Source organism: Lynx rufus, unplaced genomic scaffold (assembly GCF_022079265.1).
Source record: "Lynx rufus isolate CCGP_SWC_20201006 ecotype Redwood Valley unplaced genomic scaffold, mLynRuf1.p SCAF_15, whole genome shotgun sequence".
In the NCBI taxonomy this organism is placed as follows: Eukaryota; Metazoa; Chordata; class Mammalia; order Carnivora; family Felidae; genus Lynx; species Lynx rufus.
The window spans coordinates 54,774,520-54,794,436 of record NW_025814829.1 but is presented as its reverse complement, the minus strand read 5'-3'; positions in this window follow the sequence as shown (position 1 = coordinate 54,794,436).

Here is a 19,917-nt window from a genome sequence, read left to right as displayed (position 1 = left end):
TATATTGTAGACCCTCTGAGGAAGGGGAGGAGCTTGGGGATTCCTACCTTGTCATGTATGATCAATAGAGTATATGGTACTGTCTTCAAAAAAATGAAATGAAGGAGGGAAAATAACCAACATCACAGAAATACAAAGAATTATAAGAAAATATTAAGAAAAATGATATGCCCACAAATTGATAACCTGAAAGAAATGGAAAAATTCCTAGAAACATATAACCTACCAAAACTGAAGCAGGAAAAAATAGAAAACTTGAACGGATTGATTATCAACAATGAAATTGAATCAGTAATCCAAAACTTCCAACAAAAAAAAAAGTACAGGACCAGATGTCTTCACAGGTGAATTCTACCAAATGTTCAAAGCAGAGTTAATAACTATTCCCTCAAATTATTCCAAAAAATAGAAAAGGAAATAAAGCTTTCAAATACATTCTCTGAGGTCATCATTACCCTGATATGAAAACCAAATAAAGACACCACAAAAAAAGAAACACATGCTCTTGTCTCTGATGAACATAGATATAAAAATATTCAACAAAATATGAGCAAACTAAATCTAACAATATATTAAAAAATATTCACCATGACCAAGTGGAATTTATTGCTGAGATGCAAGGATATTTCAATATTAACAGATCAATGTCATTTATCGCATAAACAGGAGAACGAATAAAACCATACAATCATTTCAATAGACACAGAAAAAGTATTTGACAAAATACAACATCCATTCATGAAAAAAATTCCAGTCCTTAACAAAGCAAATTTAGAGTGGGGATATCTCAACATAATTAAGATCATATATGAAAAGCCCACAGCGAACATCATTCTCAATGAGGAAAACCTCAGAACTTTTCCCCTAAAGTCAAGAATAAGAAAAGGATGTCAACTCTCACCACTTTTATTCTACATAGCACTGGAAGTTCTAGCCACAGAAATCAGACAACAAAAAAGAAATAAAATAAACCCAAATTGGTCAAGAAGAAGTAAAACTTTCACTATCTGCACATGACATGATACTCTACAGAGAAAACCAGAAAGAAGAAAGAAAGAAAGAAAGAAAGAAAGAAAGAAAAGGAAGGAAGAAAGAAAGAAAGGAAACCTGCTAAAACTGATAAATTTAGTAAGGTCACAGGATGCAAAATCAATATACAGAAATCCATTGCATTTCTATACACTAATAATAAAAGAAATAATACACTAATAAAAATCTAACAAAAAATACACTAATAATGAAAGAAATAATACACTAAAAAAAAGAAAGTAAGAAAACAGTCCATTTATAATTACACACAAAATGATAAAATATCTAGGAATAAACTTAACCAAGAATGTGAAAAATGTTAACTCTGAAAACTAGAAAACATTGATGAAAGAAACTGAAGATGATACAAACAAATGGAAGGCTATTGCATGCTCATGGATTGCAAAAACAAATATTGTTAAAATGTCAAACTGCCCAAAGCAATCTACATATTTAATGCAATCACTATCAAAATAAAAACAGAATATATTTCACAGAGCTAGAAAAAATAGTCCTAATTTTTTTACGGAACCACAAAGACTCCAAATAGCCAAAGCAATCTTGAAAGACAACAAAATAGGAGCAATCACGATCCCAGACTTGAAGTTATATTACAACTTTGATCAATGTAGTGATCAAAACAGTATGATACTGGCACAGAAATAGACACATAGATCAATAGAACAGAATAGAGAGCCCAGAAATAAAGCCACCATTATATGGTCAATGAATCTTCCACAAAAGAGGCAAGAATTTGCAGTGGAAAAAAGAAAGCCTCATCAACAAGTGGTGTTGGCAAAACTGGACAGCCGCATGCAAAAGAACGCAACTGCACCACTTACACCATATACAAAAATAAATTAAAAATGGGTTAAAGACCTAAATTTGAGACCTGAAACCATAAAAATCCTAAAAGAGAGCTCAGGCAGTAATTTCTTTGACATCAGCCATAACATTTTTCTAAATATGTCTCCTCAAGCAAAGGAAACAAAAACAACATAAATTATTAGGACTACATCAAAATAAAAAGCTTCTGCACAAGGAGGAAGCAAAGGAAACAATCAGCAAAACTAAAAGGTAACTTATGGAATGGGAGAAAATATTTGCAAATGACATATCTGAAAAAAGGTTAGTATCCAAAATATATAAAGAACTTATACAAGTCAACACCAAAAATAATCTACTTAAAAATGAGAAAAAGGTATAACACTTTTCTCCAAAGAAGACATCCAGGTGGCCAACAGACACATGAAAAGATGTTCAACATCACTCATCACCAGGGAAATGCAAATCAAAACCACAATGAGATATCACCTCACCCCTGCCAGAATGGCTAAAATAAAAAAAAAAACAAAACACACAAGAAACAGGTATTGACAAGGATGTGGAGAAAAAGGAACCTTCATGCACTGTTGGTGGGAATGCAAACTAGTATAGCCATTGTGGAAAACAGTATGGAGTTTCTTCAAAAAGTCAAAAATAGAACTACCCTATGATCCTATATTTCTACTACTGAGTATTTACTCAAAGAATACAGAAACACTAATTGGAAAAGATATATGCACCCCTATGCTTAGTGCAATGTCATTTGCTCTAGCCAAATTATGGAAGCAGCCTAAGTGCCCATCAATAGATGAGTGGATATAGAAACACAGGCAGCTACCTCTTTGACCTTGGCTGGAACAACTTTTTACTAGATATGTCTCGGGAGGCAAGGGAAACAAAAGGAAAAATGAATTTTTGGAACCTCATCAAGATAAAAAGCTTCTGCGCAGTGAAGGAAACAACAAAACTAAAAGTCAGCCTAAGGAATGGGAGAAGGTATTTGCAAATGACATATCTGATAAGGGGATAGTACCCAAAATCTATGAGTACATATCAAACTCAACACTCCAAAAAAACGAATAACCCAATTAAGAAATGGGCCAAAGACATAAGTAGACACTTCCAAAGAAGACATCCAGATAGCTAACAGACACACAAAAGGATGCTCAACATCAATCACCATTAGGGAAATACAAATCAAAACCATGGTGAGATATCACCCCACACTTCTCAGAATGGCTAAAATTAACAACAAAAGAAACAACAGGTGTTGGTGAGGATGCAGAGAAAGGGGAATGCTCTTGCACTGTTGGTGGGAATACAAATTAACTATAAATAACTATAGGTATCCATTATACACACACACACACACACACACACACAATGTACTCAGCCATCAAAAACAATGAAATCTTGCCATTTGCAATGACTTGGATGGAGCTAGAACGTATTATGCTAAGCTAAATAAGTCAATCAGAGAAAGACATATACCATATGATTTCATTCATATGTGGAATTTAAGAAACAAATCAGATGAAGATATGGGAAGAGGAGTTGGAAAGAGAAGAAAGGGAAATGAACATACTGAGGAGTGATGGAGGGAGTTGGGTAGGAGATGGGCTGGGTAGGTGATGGGTACTGACTGAGGAGGGCACCTGTTGTGATGAGTCCTGGGTGTTGTATGTAATTGATGAATCGCTGAATTCCACTCCTAAAACCAATATTGCACAGTATGTTAACTGACTAAAATTTAAATTAAGTTTAAATTAACAAATAAAGTAATGATAATTATTTTTCATCTTTCTGGAAGGGCAATGTTTTAATATCCAACTGTGTTAAATATTGGTGAGAGTATACAAATCCACATTCTCCAACACTTCCCTGATGGGAGTAAAAATCATTACAACCATTCTGCAAGCAATTTGGTTGTATGTATTAAATGTGAAAATGTATATACCCAATCTCTCATCAATTCTACTCTCAGGTCTCTGGATTAAAGAAATACATTTGGATAAGGAGACAGAGACAAAGGTTAACATTTCATATGCTTTATTACGGAAAAGAAAATAAAGTAACCTCACAATGCAATAGGGAAATAATGAAATTAAATACCATGGATTATCATTCAATTGTTATAAGAGTGAATTATTCTGTCTGTATTCACCAATACAGAGAGCCCTCAAAAATAATGTTGAATGCAAAAGTAAGCTGATAAATCAAGTGTGCAACTATTTTATGTTTAAAAAAAACTCAGAAAAAAAAACACTTTCTGTTTGTGTGTGTGTGTGTGTGTGTGGTGTGTATAAAAGTGCATAGAAACATTCTGATAAAGCAATTGTCTGTACTTGGAGGTTGAATCAATATGGATCATGACAGAGATGATGGTGAAGATAAAAGTTTACTTGGAAATAGGAGTAACGTTCTAATTTTTCAAGAAATTTTTGTATGTTCATTTATAATGTGCATTTTTTTTAACCTGAGGGGGGAAAAACAGAAATAAATATGCTAAAAAGTTAATATGCTTAACTCCAATTGGTGGGACTGTGGATGCATTTTCTTGTATTTCTTTCAAAATGTATTCTCTTTTCCCCATTCCAGTAAAGGTGATGTTGCTAACATTCAAAATACATAAATACTACTCTTCATTGGTTTAAAATAATTTATAAATTCTTTTATGCCCTAAGAGATTAAAATATCTCTAAGTCCTGACCTAAATAAAAAGTCTGATTTACCAAAAAGTTCCATTTACTTTGGACTTTCTGGGATATGTTTCCGAAGAAGATTAGTTTGAGGGTGAATGTTAAAGTATTCAAATATATTGCGTTTCAAATGAGTTAAGAATGAAAAGGCAGAATTCTTTATTACTAATAACTTATCAGCTGTTATAAGAAGAAAGCATGGTATTTTCAAAACGGTTGTGGAGAGAGAATAGAGGCAATTATCTATGAAATGTATTCCTTATAGAGAAACAAATTAAACCTAGTAGAGATAAGGGAAGATTATGACCTGCAGTTTCTACACTCCATTTAAGACACTTGAGTACTTAATACAGTGAATCTTTGGGCAGTCTAATACCCATTTTGCTCTTGGCTTCTGGCTGTAAAAGGTGAGTGATAAACTGTGAAACCAACGGAGCTTCTTACAGACTTCACTGGCTTGGTGCATCTAAACGCAGACTAGTCTCAGGGATGCCATGTCAGTTGAGAGTAATCTACAGCCCTCTCAGTCTCTGGTGGTTTTGAAGCCTAAAGCCCTGAACTCTAAACTCCCTGATTACTGAGTGAGGAAACAATATCCCAAAGATGTAAAGCCCCAGATCTGTGTGGGTGTGGATTTGTGTTCCAAAGACTGAAAACACTGCATGTGGCTGACTAACATCTATGACATGATGGCCGATCAGCCATGAACTGAAGATCTTGATCAGCTAGTAAAAAGGGAAAAACATCTGACACATTCATCTGCTTTCACTGTAGATATATGATATCCAGACAACCAAATTGTGTTGCTCTTGGAAAGAAGTCAGGCAAACAACCAGCAGGCATATAGTGTGTGGAAACAGCAATCTAGAGATCGCCTGGGGCACACAGTAAGGAGGTTATTTGCTTACCTTGGAGCTGTCCCAGAGAGACAGTGTTCCCAGAGAGACCCCTCTAGAACAAAGGAACCGGCTGGTGCTACTTCCTTCCCTGACACCTCAGCATAAGCACAGAGGCACTTGTGGCAATCAGCAAAGCCATCTGTGGCAACAGAGCAAACACTAACTACCTGCCTTACTTATACCAAGTCCTGCCTCCCCTAGGCCCTGGTGGAACAGCCCTTCCTCAGTACCAGAGAGGTGGCCCCTCTCCCCAAGAAGATAGGCACAAACTCCTGCCAACACCACCTCTCTTGACTCAAAAGATTTGTGGAGCTTCAGTTCCAATGACAATGACAGATGTTGATTAACAAACAGACCAGAGCACACCTAGTTAAAACATGGCACATTCAGGCAAGCAAGTTCCCTGGCAGGAACTGGTTCCCTTTGGGATTTTGGCTGGGGGGATGGGTGAGGGAGATGGCGCTGGTGAGCACCTTTGTTCCCTGCCAAGCTGAACTCTGTCATCCCGGGCCTCAACAACTCTCCCTCCCATTGTCCTCCAGCCTTCCTGCTCTCTGAGCAGAGCTGTTAACTTATAACCTTCAAGATGTTAAGTCCTGCTCACTGTCTGAACACACTTCCTCCGGTCTCTCCACTTTTGCAAGCCAGACTCGGGGTCTCTGCTTGGCTGGCGTGCTGCCCCTCTCCCCCAGCTCCCTCCCGCCAGTCGTGTAGTACGCACCACCTCTCCGCCCTTCCTACCCTCTTCCGTGAGCCTCTCGTCTGTGTTTGGCTCCAGAGAATCCGTTCTGCTAGTCTTCTGGCGGTTTTCTGGGTTATTTAGGCAGGTGTAGGTGGAATCTAAGTGATCAGCAGGATGCGGTGAGCCCAGCGTCCTCCTATGCCGCCATCTTCCCCTCCGCAAAGTAATTAAGTGAAACTGAAGAGAATAGCTTTTAGGAAGTCAGTGATTGCATCAAATGTAATAACATTTGTATTATAGGAGTCACAGAAGAAGAAGAGAGAGAAAAGGTGGCAGAAATTTCATTTGAAGAAATAATAGCTGAAAACTTCCCTAATTTGGAGAAGGAAACAGACATCCGGATCCAGGAGGCACAGAGAATCTCCATCAAAATCAACAAAAGCAGATACACATCAAGACATTTTGCAATTAAATTGGCAAAATATAGCGACAAAGAAAAAAACTTTAAGAGCAGAAAGACATAAGAAGATAGTACTATACAAGGGAAATCCCAATAGGATATCAGGGGATTTTTTAGCAGAAATTTTCCAAGCCAGAGGGAGTGGCATCATATATTCAAAGTGCTGAATGGCAAAAATCTGCAGTCAAGAATATTCTATCTAGCAAAGCTATCATTCAGAATAGGAGAGATAAAGAGTTTCCAGACAAGCAAAAACTGAAGGAGTTCATGACCACTAAACCAGCCCTGTAAGAAATATTAAAAGGGATTTTTTGGATGAAAAAAAAAAGCCAAACATGACAGTATGAAACTAGGAAACACAAAAATAGTAAAAATATTTTTTTCTATAAAAAATATGTCAGAGAACTCACAAAAAAAAAGGATGTAAAATATGATACCATATACTTAACACGTGGGGAGGAGAGGAGAAAAGAATGGGTTCAAACCTAAATGACTATCAACTTAATACAGACTGCTGTAAGCAGAAGATGATATACACACACCTAATGGTAAACACAAATGAAAAACCACTAACAAATATGAGAAAAATAAAGATAAATAAATGCAGATACATCACTAAAAAAAACCAGTAAACCCTGAAAGAGAAAGACAACACGTGATTGGAGAAAATCTTTAGAAACAACCACATAACAAGTCATAAAATGGCAATAAATACATATCTATCAATAATACTTTGAATGTTAATGGAATAAATGCTCCAATCAAAAGGCATAGTGTAACACAATAGATTAAACAAACAAAACAAATCAAAACAAAAAACAAGATCCGTCAATATGCTGCCTACAGTTGACTGACTCATTTCAGACCTAAGGACACCTGCAGATTGAAAGGAGGGGATGGAGAAACACTTACCATGCAAATAGATATCAAAAGAAATCCAGAGTAGCAATACTTATATCAGACAAACTAGATTTTGAAACCAAGAGTGTAACAAGAAGTGAGGAAAGACACTATATCATAATAAAGGGGACAATCCAGCAAGAATATCTAACAATTGCAAGTATTTATGCACCCAACATGGAAATACCCAAATACATAAAAAGGCTAATAGCAAACATGAAGGAACTAATTGATAATAATACCATAACAGTGTAGGATGTTAACACCCACTTACATCAATGGGCAGATCATCTAAACAGAAAATCAACAAGGAAACAATGACTGAATTGCATACTGAGCCAGATGGATTTAACATATATTCAGAACAGTCCATCCTAAAACAGCAGAATACACATTCAAGTGCACATGCAACATTCTCCAGATCACATATTAGGCCACAAAAGAAGCATCAACAAATTCTAGAAGATCAAAGTCCTACTCTGTACCTTTTCTGATCACAATGCTATGAAACTAGAAATCAAGAAAGAAATCTGTTAAGACTACAAATACATGTAAGCTAAATAACATGTTACTAAACAATAAATCAATCAACCAAGAAATAAAGAAAAAATTTAAAAAATACATGGAAACAAATGAAAATAAAAGCACAGTGGTCCAAAATCTTTGGAATGCAGCAAAAGTGGTCCTAAGAGGGAAGTATATAGCAGTACAGGCCTACCTCAAGAAGCAAGAAACATCTCAAATAAACAACTGAATCTCACACCAAAAGGACATAGAGCATGAACAACAAACAAAACCCAAAACAAGCAGAAAGAAGGAAATAATAAAGATTAGAGCAGAAATAAAAGGTATAGAAACTAAAAAATCAATACAACAAATCAATAAAACCAGGAACTGGTTCTTTGAAAAAATCAATAAAATCAGTAAACCTCTAGTCAGACTTATCAAGAAAAAAAGAGAAACAAAGCAAATGAATAAAATCTCAATGAGAGAAAAGAAATAGCAATCAAAATGACAGAAATACAAACAATTATAAGGAGTATTCTGAAAAACTAAATGCCAACAAATTGGACAAACTAGAAGAAATGGATAAATTCATAGGAACATATGAACTTCCAAAACGGAAACAGTAAGAAATAGAAAATTTGAACAGACCAAAATTTAAACTGCCAAAGACACTGAAACAGTAATAAAAAAAAAAAAATCCCAACAAACAGAAGTCCAGGACCAGATGGCTTCACAGGTGAATTCTACCAAACATTTAAAATGTCTGCACTGCCCAAAGCAATCTACATATTTAATGCAATTCCTATTAATACCAGAGTATTTTTCACAGAACTAGAACAAACCATCCTGAAATTTGCATGGAACCACAAAGACCCTGAATGGCCAAAGCAATCTTCAAAGAGAAAAGCAAAACTGGAGGCATCACAATTCTGAACTTCAAGTTATATTATAAAGCTGTAGTAATCAAAACAGTATGGTACTGACACAAAAACACAGATAAACTCGTGGAAGTTGGGGGCGGGGGAGCTAGAGGAGCCCCAAGCTACCCTCAGGAAGAACTGATGCCCCATACAGTCCTAATCCTTCCAATCCACTCCACCACGTGAAATGCCTCGCCCACCAAGGGACCTGATTGTGCAATAAGGATTGTTCTTCGTGAAGTTCTGTTGGATGTAAATATAGTAAAAGCTCCTTCTGTCTTTTTCTTTATTGTTGTTCTTTTAATTTAAATTTTAGTTATTTAATATACAATATTGGTTTCAGGAGTAGAATTCAGTGATTCATCACTTACATACCACATCTAGTGCTCATCATAAATGTCCTCCTTAATACTGATCACCCATCTAGCGCATCCCCCACCCTCTTCCCTCCATCAATCCTTGGTATCTTCTCTATTGTTAAGAGTCTCTTGTGGTTCATTTCCCTCTCTTCTCTTTCCACCCTCCCTTCCCATATGTTTATTTGTTTTGTTTCTTAAATTCCATATATGAGTGAAATCATATGGTATTTGTCTTTCTCTGATTGATTTATTTTGCTTAGCATAATACATTCTAGCTCCAGCCAAGTCATTGCAAATGGCAAGACTTCGTTCCTTTTGATGGCTGAGTAATATTCTATTGTATAGCTGAATATGGATATATATATGTATATGTGTGTGTGTATGTGTGTGTGTATATATATATATATATATATATATATATACCACATCTTCTTTATCCATTCATCAGTCGATGGGCATTTGGGTTCTCCCCATAGTTTGGCTATTGCTGACAATGCTGCTATAAACATTGGGATACATGTACCCTTTAGAATCCGTATTTTTGTTTTCTTTGTGTAAATACTGAATAGTGCAACTGCTGGATGATAGGGTAGTTCTATTTTTAGTTTTTTGAATAATCTCCATACTGTTCTCCATAGTGACTGCACCAGTGTGCATTCCCACCAATAGTGCAAAAAAGTTCCCCTTTTTCCACATCCTTGGCAACACCTATTTTTTCTTGTGTTGTTATTTTTAGCCATTCTGAGAGGTATGAGGTGGTATCTCATGATGGTTTAATTTGTATTTCCCTGATGGTGACTGATGTTGAGCATCTTTTCACGTCTGTTAGCCATCTGGATCTTCTTTGCAAAAATGTCTATTCATATCTTTTGCCCATTTCCTAACTGGTTTATTAGTTTTGGGGGTGTTGAGTTTGATAATGTCTTTATAGATTTTGGATACTAACTCTAACAGATAGGTCATTTGCAAATATCTTCTCCCATTCCTTAGGCTGCTTTTTTAGTTTTGTTTAATGTGTCCTTTGCTGTGCAGAAGCTTTTTATCTTGATGAAGTCCCAATAGTTCATAGTTGCTTTTGTTTCTCTTGCCTTTGGCAACTTTTCTAGTAAGAAGTTCTTCTGGCCGAGGTCGAAGAGGTTGGGCCTGTGTTCTCTAGGATTTTGATGGTTTCCTTTCTCACACATAGGTCTTTCATCCAGTTTGAATTTATTTTTGTGTCTGGTGTAAGAAAGTGATCCAATTTCATTTTTCTGGAAGTTGTTGTCTACTTTTCTCAACACCATTTGTTGAAGAGATTGTCTTTTTTCGATTGGATATTCTTTGTTAAAAGTGAGTTGATAATTGTGGGTCCATTTCTGGGTTTTCTATTCTGTTCCACTGATCTGTGTATCTGTTTTTGTGCCAGTACTATACTGTCTTAATGACTACCAGATTGTAATATAGTTTGAAAACTGGAATTGTGATGCTTCCAGCTTTGTTTTTCTTTTTCAGGATTGCTTTGAATATTTGAGGTCTTTTGTGGTTCCAAACAAATTTTAGGATTTTTGTTCTAGCTCTGTGAAAAATGCTGGTGGCCTTTTGATAGGGATTGCATTAAATGTGTAGATTGCTTTGGTTAGCAAAGTTTAACAATGTTTGTTCTTCTAATCCATGAGCATGGAATGTTTTTCCATTTCTTTGTGTCCTTTTCAATTTCTTTAATTAAGTGTTCTACAGATTTTAGAGTGAAGATCTTTTACCTCTTTAGTTAGGTGTATTCCTAGGTATCTTATGGGTTTTGGTGCAATTACAAATGGGATTGATTCTTTGATTTCTTTTTCTGCTGCTTCATTATTGGTGTAAAAATGCAACCAATTTCTGCACATTGATTTTATATCTTGCAACTTTGCTGATTTCATGTATTAGTTCTAGCAATTTTTGGGTGGAGTCTTGGGTTTTTTTTTTTTTATCATGTCATCTGCAAATTGTGAAAGCTTTACTTCTTCCTTGCTGACTTGTATGCCCTTCATTTCATTTTGTTGTCTGATTGCTGAGGCTAAGACTTGCAATACTATGTTAAATAGTAATAGGGAGAGTGGACATCCTTGTCTTGCTCCTGATTGTAGGGAAAAGGCTCTTAGCTTTTCCCCACTGAGGATGATAGTATCTGTGGGTATTTCATGTATGCCATTTATGATGTTTAGGTATGTTCCATCTATCCCTACTTTGTTGAGGAGTTTTATCAAGAATGGATACTGCAGGGGTGCCTGGGTGGCTCAGTCGGTTAAGTGGCCAACTTCAGCTCAGGTCATGATCTCGTGGTTTGTGAGTTCGAGCCCCACGTCGGGCTCTATGCTGACAGCTTGGAGCCTGGAGCCTGCTTCAGATTCTGTGTCTCCCTCTCTCTCTGCCCCTCCCATGCTCATGCTCTGTCTCTCAATAATAAATAAGTGTTAAAAGATTTTTAAACAAGAATGGATACTGTATTTTGTCAAATGTCTTTTCTGCATTTATTGACAAGATCATAAGGTTCTTATCCTTTCTTTTACTAATGTGGTGTATCACATTGATTTAATTACAAATACAAACCAACCCTGCAGCCCAGGAATAAATCCAACTTGATCATGGTGAATAATCCTTTTAATGTACTGTTGAATTCAATTTGCTAGTATCTTGTTGAGAATTTTTGCATCTATGTTCATCATGGATATTGGCCTATAATTCTCTTTTTTAGTGGGTTCTTTGTCTGGTTTTGAAATAAGGTAATGCTGGTCTTATAGAATGAGTTTGAAAGTTAACCTTCATTTCTATTTTTAGGAACAGTTTGAGATGAATAGGTATTAACTCTTCTTTAAATATCTGGTAGAGTGCATCTGGAAAGCCATCTGGCCCAGGACTCTTGTTTATTGGGAGATTTTTGATTACTGATTCAGTTTCTTTGCTGTTTGTGGCTCTGTTCAAATTTTCCATTTCTTCCCGTTTCAATTTTGGTAGTGCATGAGTTTCTAGGAATTTGTCCATTTCTTCCAGATTGTCCAGTTTGTTGGCATAGAATTTTTCATACTTTCCCTTATATTTTATTTTTTGTGGTGCTGGTTGTGATATTTCCACTTTCATTTGTGACTTTATCTATTTGAGTCCTTTCTCTGTTCTTTTTGATATGTCTGACTAGTGGTTTATCAATGTTGCTTATTCTTTAAAAGAACCAGACCTTAGTTCTGTTGATCTGTTCTATTGATTTTTGTTGTTGCTGTTTCTATATTATTTACTTCTGCTCTAATCTTTATTATTTCTCTTCTTCTGCTGGCTTTAGGCTTTATTTGCTATTCCTTTTCCAGCTCTTTTAGGTGTAAGGTTATATTGTGTATTTGGGACCTATCTTGCTTCTTGAGATAGGCTTGAATTGCAATATACTTCCTTCTTAGGACTAACTTTGTTACATCCCAAAGGTTTTGGACTCTTTTTTTCATTTCCATTTGCTTCCATGTATTTTTTTTTAATTTCTTCTTTTATTTACTGGTTTACCCATTCATTCTTTAGTAGAATGTTCTTTAACTTCCATTTATTTGAGGGTTTTCCAATTTTTTTCTTGTGATTGACTTCAAGTTTCATAGCACTGTGATCTGAAAATATGCATGGTATGATCTTGATCTTTTTGTACTTGTTGAGGGTTGATTTGTGACCCAGTATGTGATTTATTCTAGTGAATGTTTCATGTACACTTGAGAAAAATGTATTCTGCTCCTTTAGGATGAAATGTTTGGAATATATCTGTGAAGTCCATCTGGTCCAGTGTTTCATTCAAAACCATTGTTTCTTTGTTGATTTTTTGCTTAGGTGATCTGTCCATTGTTGTAAGTGGGGTATTTAAAGTCCCCTACTATTATTGTGCTATTATCAATGAGTTTCTCTATTTTTATTATTGATTTAAATATTTATGGATAACAAGTTGAAGCCATAAATATTTATAATTGCTAGATCATCTTGATGGATAAACTCCCTAATTATGTTATAATGCCCTTTAATCTCTCATTAGAGTCTTTGTTTTAAAATCTAGCTTGTGTGATAAACGTATGGTTTCTCTGGCTTTCTTTTGATGTCCATTAGCATGATAGATGTTTCTCCATCCCCTTACTTTCAGTGTGCAGATGTCTTTAGATCTAAAGGCAGCATTTAGATGGATTTTTTAAAATTCCTTTCTTGTACCCTATGTCTTTGAATAATTTAGTCCATTTACATTCAGAGTGATTATTGAAATATATGAATTTAGTGCTGTTGTGTTACCTGTAGAGTTGGTGTTTCTGTTGATGTGCTCTGGTCCTTTCCAGTCTTTGTTGCTTTTGTCCTTTTTTTTTTTCACTAAAAGTGTCCCCCTTAAAATTTCTTGTAGGGCTGGTTTAGTTTCCATGAGCTCCTTTAGTTTTTGTTTGTCTGGGAAACTCTTTATCTCTCCTTCCATTCTGAATGATAGTCTTACTGGATAAATAATTATTGGCTGAATATTTTTCCCATTCACTATGTTGAATAGTCCCTGACAATCCCTTCTGACCTTCCAAGTATCAGTGGACAGGTCTGCTGCTAACCTTGTGTCTAGCCTTGTAGGTTAAGGACCTTTTATCCTTAGCTACTTTTAGAAATCTCTCTTTATCTTTGACTTTTGCACATTCATTATGATATGTCATGATTTTGACCCGTTTTTGTTGATTTTGAGGGAGTTCTCTATGTCTCTTGGACTTGAATGCTTGTTTCCTTCCCCAGATTAGGGAAGTCATCAGCTATAATTTGTTCAAATAAACCTTCTGCTCCGTTTTCCCACTGTTCTTCTGAGACTCCTATGATATGGATATTACTTTGCTTTATGGAATTCCTAAGCTCCTTAAGTTTCTCTTCATGATGTAATAGCTACTTTCTCTCTTTTTTTTCAGCTTTATTATTTTCGGTAATGTTATCTTCAATATCACCTATCCTCTCCTCTGCTTCTTCAATCCTAATTGTAACTATATCCAGTCGGTTTTGCATCTCATTTATAGCATTTTTTAAATTTCAGCCTGACTAGTTTTTAGATTTTGATCTCTGCAGCAAGGGTTTCTCTGGTGTATTCTATGCTTTTTTCAAGCCCAGCTAATAGTCTTACGACAGTTGTTCTAAATTCCTGTACAGATATATTGCTTACATCTGTTTTGAGCAAGTCCCTGGTTGTGATTTCTTCTTGACCTTTCTTTTGGGGATAATACCTCTGTCTTGTCATTCTGGCTATCTTTCTGTCTTTTGTGTGTTTTTAAAGCTTGTTATGCTTCTTGCACCTGAATGTAATCCTATATTAAGAAGAAGTCATACACTTTCCAGGGCCTGGCACTTCAGGAAGTGTTCCTAATGTATGTTGTATGCATTCTGCTGTTGCATTTGGCTGTTCTTTCCCACTGCTCAGTCCTCTGCAGAGTTCTTCATTGCTTGCAGTGGGGAGTGTTTGGACATTTAACTAGGTATGCTTTGATTTGTTTGTTAAAATAAGTCTGGGGAAAAAAGGTAAAAAAAAAGTGTAATCCAGAGAGAGAGAGAGAGAGAGAGAGAGAGAAGAAAATGAAATAAAAATAACCAAGCAGATAATCAAAAAACTATATGCCTGATTCCAAAGAAAAAGAAAAAAAAGAGAAAAAAGAAGCCCGATCCCCAAAAAAAGATAAAAGGAAGAAAAACAAACAAATAAAAAATTATAAGCATGGTTCCAAAGGGGAAAAAAAGAAGAAAGTAAGTAAACCTCATTCTATTTCCCCCTGAACTGCTTTAGAGTGCTTTGAAGCACTCTATTTTCCATATACTTGGTGCATGTGGAGTGCTGCCTGTGCTGGTCTTCTGGAGGAGAGGCCCTCCATAATGACTCAGAGTCCACCGTCCTGCCCCAGGAAATAAACAGTTGCACGCACAGGAGAATGGGGTTTGATGCAAGTGATCCCGCCTCCACTGGAGTCTGCTGTTTTTGCTCTCTGAAGTCCCACCATGTTGGTGTTGAGGGAGGAAATGGTGCTACCCCACTCTCTTGTCCCCAGACAGGAGACCTCACAACTTCACTGTTCAGGAAACCCTCACAGAATAACAAGGGCAGTCAATGTGCCCTGTACCACAGCTCTCCTGCGTTTTTCCTTTGGCACCTGGTTGGGATTCAAAACCCAAAATTTCAAAGGACTTGGCACCACACAGACCTGTCCCTCTGCTCCTGAATTGACCCTCTCCAGTGTTGTGTCTGATGTCCTTTGTCCCAGAAAAACAGTCCCATGGCTGTGCAGTGCTTGGAATCTGTAATGTAGCACTGCTAAAAGCAGGAACCAGGTTATCTGCCCTCTGTGAGTGCCTCTGTCCCCTGTCAATGAAAGGCCCTTAGCTGGCAAATGGGTCTTTCTTCCTTGGAGAGGTATTATACCCTCTTCAAAAGTACTCCAGGAAAGGTAATGTTGTCTCCCAGTGGGACCCAGGAGATCCCTACACTACACTATGCACTCTAGGGCCATATCCTTCTTCTTCCCAGGAGCTTACACCACAGCTCTGTTTTGTAGAAAGTCTTGCACTTCTAAAACCTCAGAGTTTGAGGACCACACGTTCTTTGCACACAAACAAACAAACAAACACCCACAATACTCATTATCTCTTGCTCCCCAGTCCAGGTCCCAAGAGGTTTTCCTCTTGTTTGAACCCAATGCTGCAGTCTTTCAACTCCTCTTTCTTTCTCTCCCTTTTGTCTCTCTAGGTAAAAGGGTTCCCTTCCTTCCACAGCACAGTTATTATACTTTCCCCTAATTTTTCTCTCTTCCACACACCTAACAATTGCCATGCCGTCTCCCTCCAACTGTGGAGACCCTTCTGCCTCTCCACAAATCAATTTCCTGAGTGTTCCAAATGATCTGACCTCAACACAGGTGTGTTTGAGGGACAAGGAAATCCCAGGTTCCCCTTACTTCTCTGCCATCTTAACTCTTCCATCTTTAAAAAATCAATATACAGATCAATGGAATATAATAGAAAACCTAGAAATAAACCCACAGTTATAAGGTCATTTAATCTTCAACAAAGCAGAAAAGAATATCCAATGGGAAAAAGACTGTGTCTTAAACAAATGGTGTTGGGAAAACTGGACAGCAACATTCAAAAGAAAGAAATGGATCACTTTCTTACACCATACACAAAAATAAATTCAAAACGAATTAAAGATCTGAATGTGAGGCCTGAAACCATAAAAATCATAGAAGAAAATACAGGCAGTAACTTCTCTGACATTAGCTCTAGCAAATTTTCTAGAAAGGTCTCCAGAGGCAAGTGAAACAAAACAAAAATAAACTACTGGAACTACATCAAAATAAAAAACTTTCACGCTGTGAAGGAAACAATTAATAAAACTAAAAGGCAACTTATGGAATGGGAAAAGATACTTACAAATGACATATCTGATAAATGGTTAGTATCCAAAATATCTAAAGAGATGTACAAGTCAACACCCAAACCAAATAATCCAATTTAAAACTGGGCAGAAGATATAAATAGACATTTTTCCAAAGAAGAAATACAGATGGCCAAGAGACTCATGAAAATATTTCAATATCACTCATCATCAGAGAAATACAAATCAAAACTACAATGAGATATTACCTCACACCTATCAGAATGGCTAAAATCAAAAACACAAGAAACAACAAGTGTTGGTGAGGATGTGGAGAAAAAGGAATCCTCATGCACTTTTGATGGGAATGCAAATTGGTGCATTCTGGAAAACAGTATGGAATTTCCTAAAAGTTAAAAATAGAACTACCTTACAACCCAACAATAGCACTGTTAAGTATTTACTCAAAGAACACAAAAACACTAACTCAAGGTATACATGCATCCCAATATTTACAGCAGCATTGTTTACACAAAAAAGAATGAAATCTTGCCATTTGTGATGACATGGATGTTGCTAGAGTGTGTAATATTAAACAAAATAAATCAGTCAGAGAAAAACAAATACCCTATGATTTCACTCATATGTGGAATTTAAGAAACAAAACAAGCAAGCACGGGGGGAAAGAGAGAAAAATTGAGAAACATACTCTTAATTAGTAAGTAGAAACTGATGGTTACTGGAGAGGTTGTGGGTGGGGGAATGGAGGAAATAGGTGATGGGGATTAAGGAGTGCATTTGTGGTGATGAGCACCAGAATGATGTACAAAATTGTCAAATCACTATATTGTACACCTGAAACTAATGTAACAGTGCATGTTAACTAACTGGAATTAAAATAAAAACTTAAAAAGATAATTAAAAAATAAACAATATTGTGTAGACTTTGTGGAAGACCCATAATTTCAAGAACTGTTTCCAATAAAGAAGAAAACATTATTTAGGCAATCAACTTCACAGAAATCAACAGAGGTTTCACATTTATCAGACTGAAGTTTTGACTGGTGTCTGTGGAACAACTGACTTAATAAATTGACCTCAGCTTACATTAAAGGAAATAATACACTTGTGTGTTATCTAATAGATCATCACAATTGAAGACCAATTAGTATCCAATGTTAGATGAGACAGATTTTTTTTTTGGTTCTTCTATCTCACATTAGGCTATTCAGCTTCTTTAATATATACATAGTTCTATCATTCTTACCAAAGACTAAATCTTGACTTAGCTTAACATTCAACTTCAACAACTGAAGAATTCAGGGAAGCCTAGTAAGGTGGAGATTGTTTCTCTTGGTGAGGAAGGTTTTTCTCATACATCATTGTTTAACACCTACCTTTGGCCTCAGGGATCGTTCCCCATGAGGCTGTGCATTTCTTCATCTTAACCAGAGACAAGTTATATCTGTGTTATTTTGCGTCCCTGTCTTTTATGTGGACAGCTGTTTGACCTGCCATGCTCCATCCAGGAGTAAGCACAGGGCATGGAATACAGTGAATTTTGGACAGAAGTTTTTAAACTACTGTGCCACCTGCCATGGAAGTTCTACATACCTTTACAATGAAACAGTGTTGAGAGTGTGTGTGTGTGCTCCCTGCTTCTTAGGATCTAAAGTGAACTGCAACTTCAAGTATACAAGGCTTCTTTGGGTCCTCATGTCTGCCAGACTCAGAGGCTTGCTGACACCTGGCTCTGAACAATAAGCAAAGCAAGAACGTTCTAAGTAATTTTGGCCTGCTTTCCAATGTCTAAGACTTGTTCATGGGTTCATAGTACTCACTTGGAATAGTTGTTTAACATGCTATCTCAATCTTGCATTCTGACCCCTGGCTTTCTTATAAGGCAAAGGAAGCACAAAATATAAATGTATAAAATATAAAAATAGGACCCAGCAGCTTGGTATGGTGAAGAACAGATTAACTCATTGGAATATTACCATATTTCATCACATCAAAGATGCATCAACTGTAAAATGAACTAGTTTATTATGTACCACTCTAAAAGGGTGGGGAGAGCCCACAAACACTGCCAATCAAACCGACACCATGCTTTTATATAACAATTTCTATTTTTAATGTATTGAAACCTTCTTTAGAACTTATTCAGCTAATACGTAGTCACATTATCATTTCTACAAAGAGGAAAATAGGAAAGGAATAGGTTGTCAAAGGACCCCAAAAGTTTCTCCTCATTCAAAATCTGGTTCTTCATGGTCACTTTTGGAACCAGAGTCATTGATGTCCTCATCTTTCCACATAGCATTTTCATCTATATCATCAAGGGCTGGTGGTCTAGCACTTCTTAAAAGAGGGCTGCATTACTATAACTGGGTGTTGGCACCCAGGCTGTAAGTTTTGATGTTGGCCTTTTCTTTTTTACCCCAATTTAACTGAGATAAAATTGACATAGACCACTATGTACATTTAAGATGTACAGCATAAAGATTTGACTTTCATATATTGTAAAATGATTACCAAAATAAGTTTAAGTAACATCTATCATCTCATATAGAAAGAAAGAAAGAAAGAAAGAAAGAAAGAAAGAAAATGTTTTTTTTTCCTTGTGATTGGGCTTTTAGGATATGCTCTATTAACAACTTTCAAATATGCCATATAGCAATATTAGCTATACTCTTCATGCTGCACATTACACCCATTGTACTTGTTTCTCTTATAACTGGCAGTTTGTACTTTTTGACAACCTTCTTCCAATTCCCTCACCCCCAACCCTCACCTTTGGTAATTGCATATCTGATTTATTTTTCTATGTGTTTGGCTTTTGCTTTTGTTTTTTTGTTTTTAGATTCCACATATAATTGTTATCATACAGTATTTGATCTTCTGTTTGACTTATTTCAAGTAGCACAATGCCCTAAAGCTTCATCTATGTCATTGCGAATGGTAGGATTTCCTTCTTTTTTTATGGCTAAATATATTTCATTGTGTGTGTGTGTGTGTGTGTGTGTGTGTGGTGTGTAAGAAAGGGGTCCACTCTCATTCTTTTATATGTTAATACCTAATTTTCCCAGTATCATTTAGTGAAGAAACTATCTTTTCCCCAGAGTATTCTTGGCTCCTTTATCATATAGTGATTCGACTGTATATGATTTGGCTTATTTCCGGGCTCTTGATTCTGTTGCATTGGTATATTTATTTGCTTTAATGTAGGGATGCCAATCTTTTCTTGACCTTACCAGAAGGTGTCAATGGAAGGTTTTTCAGGCAATAG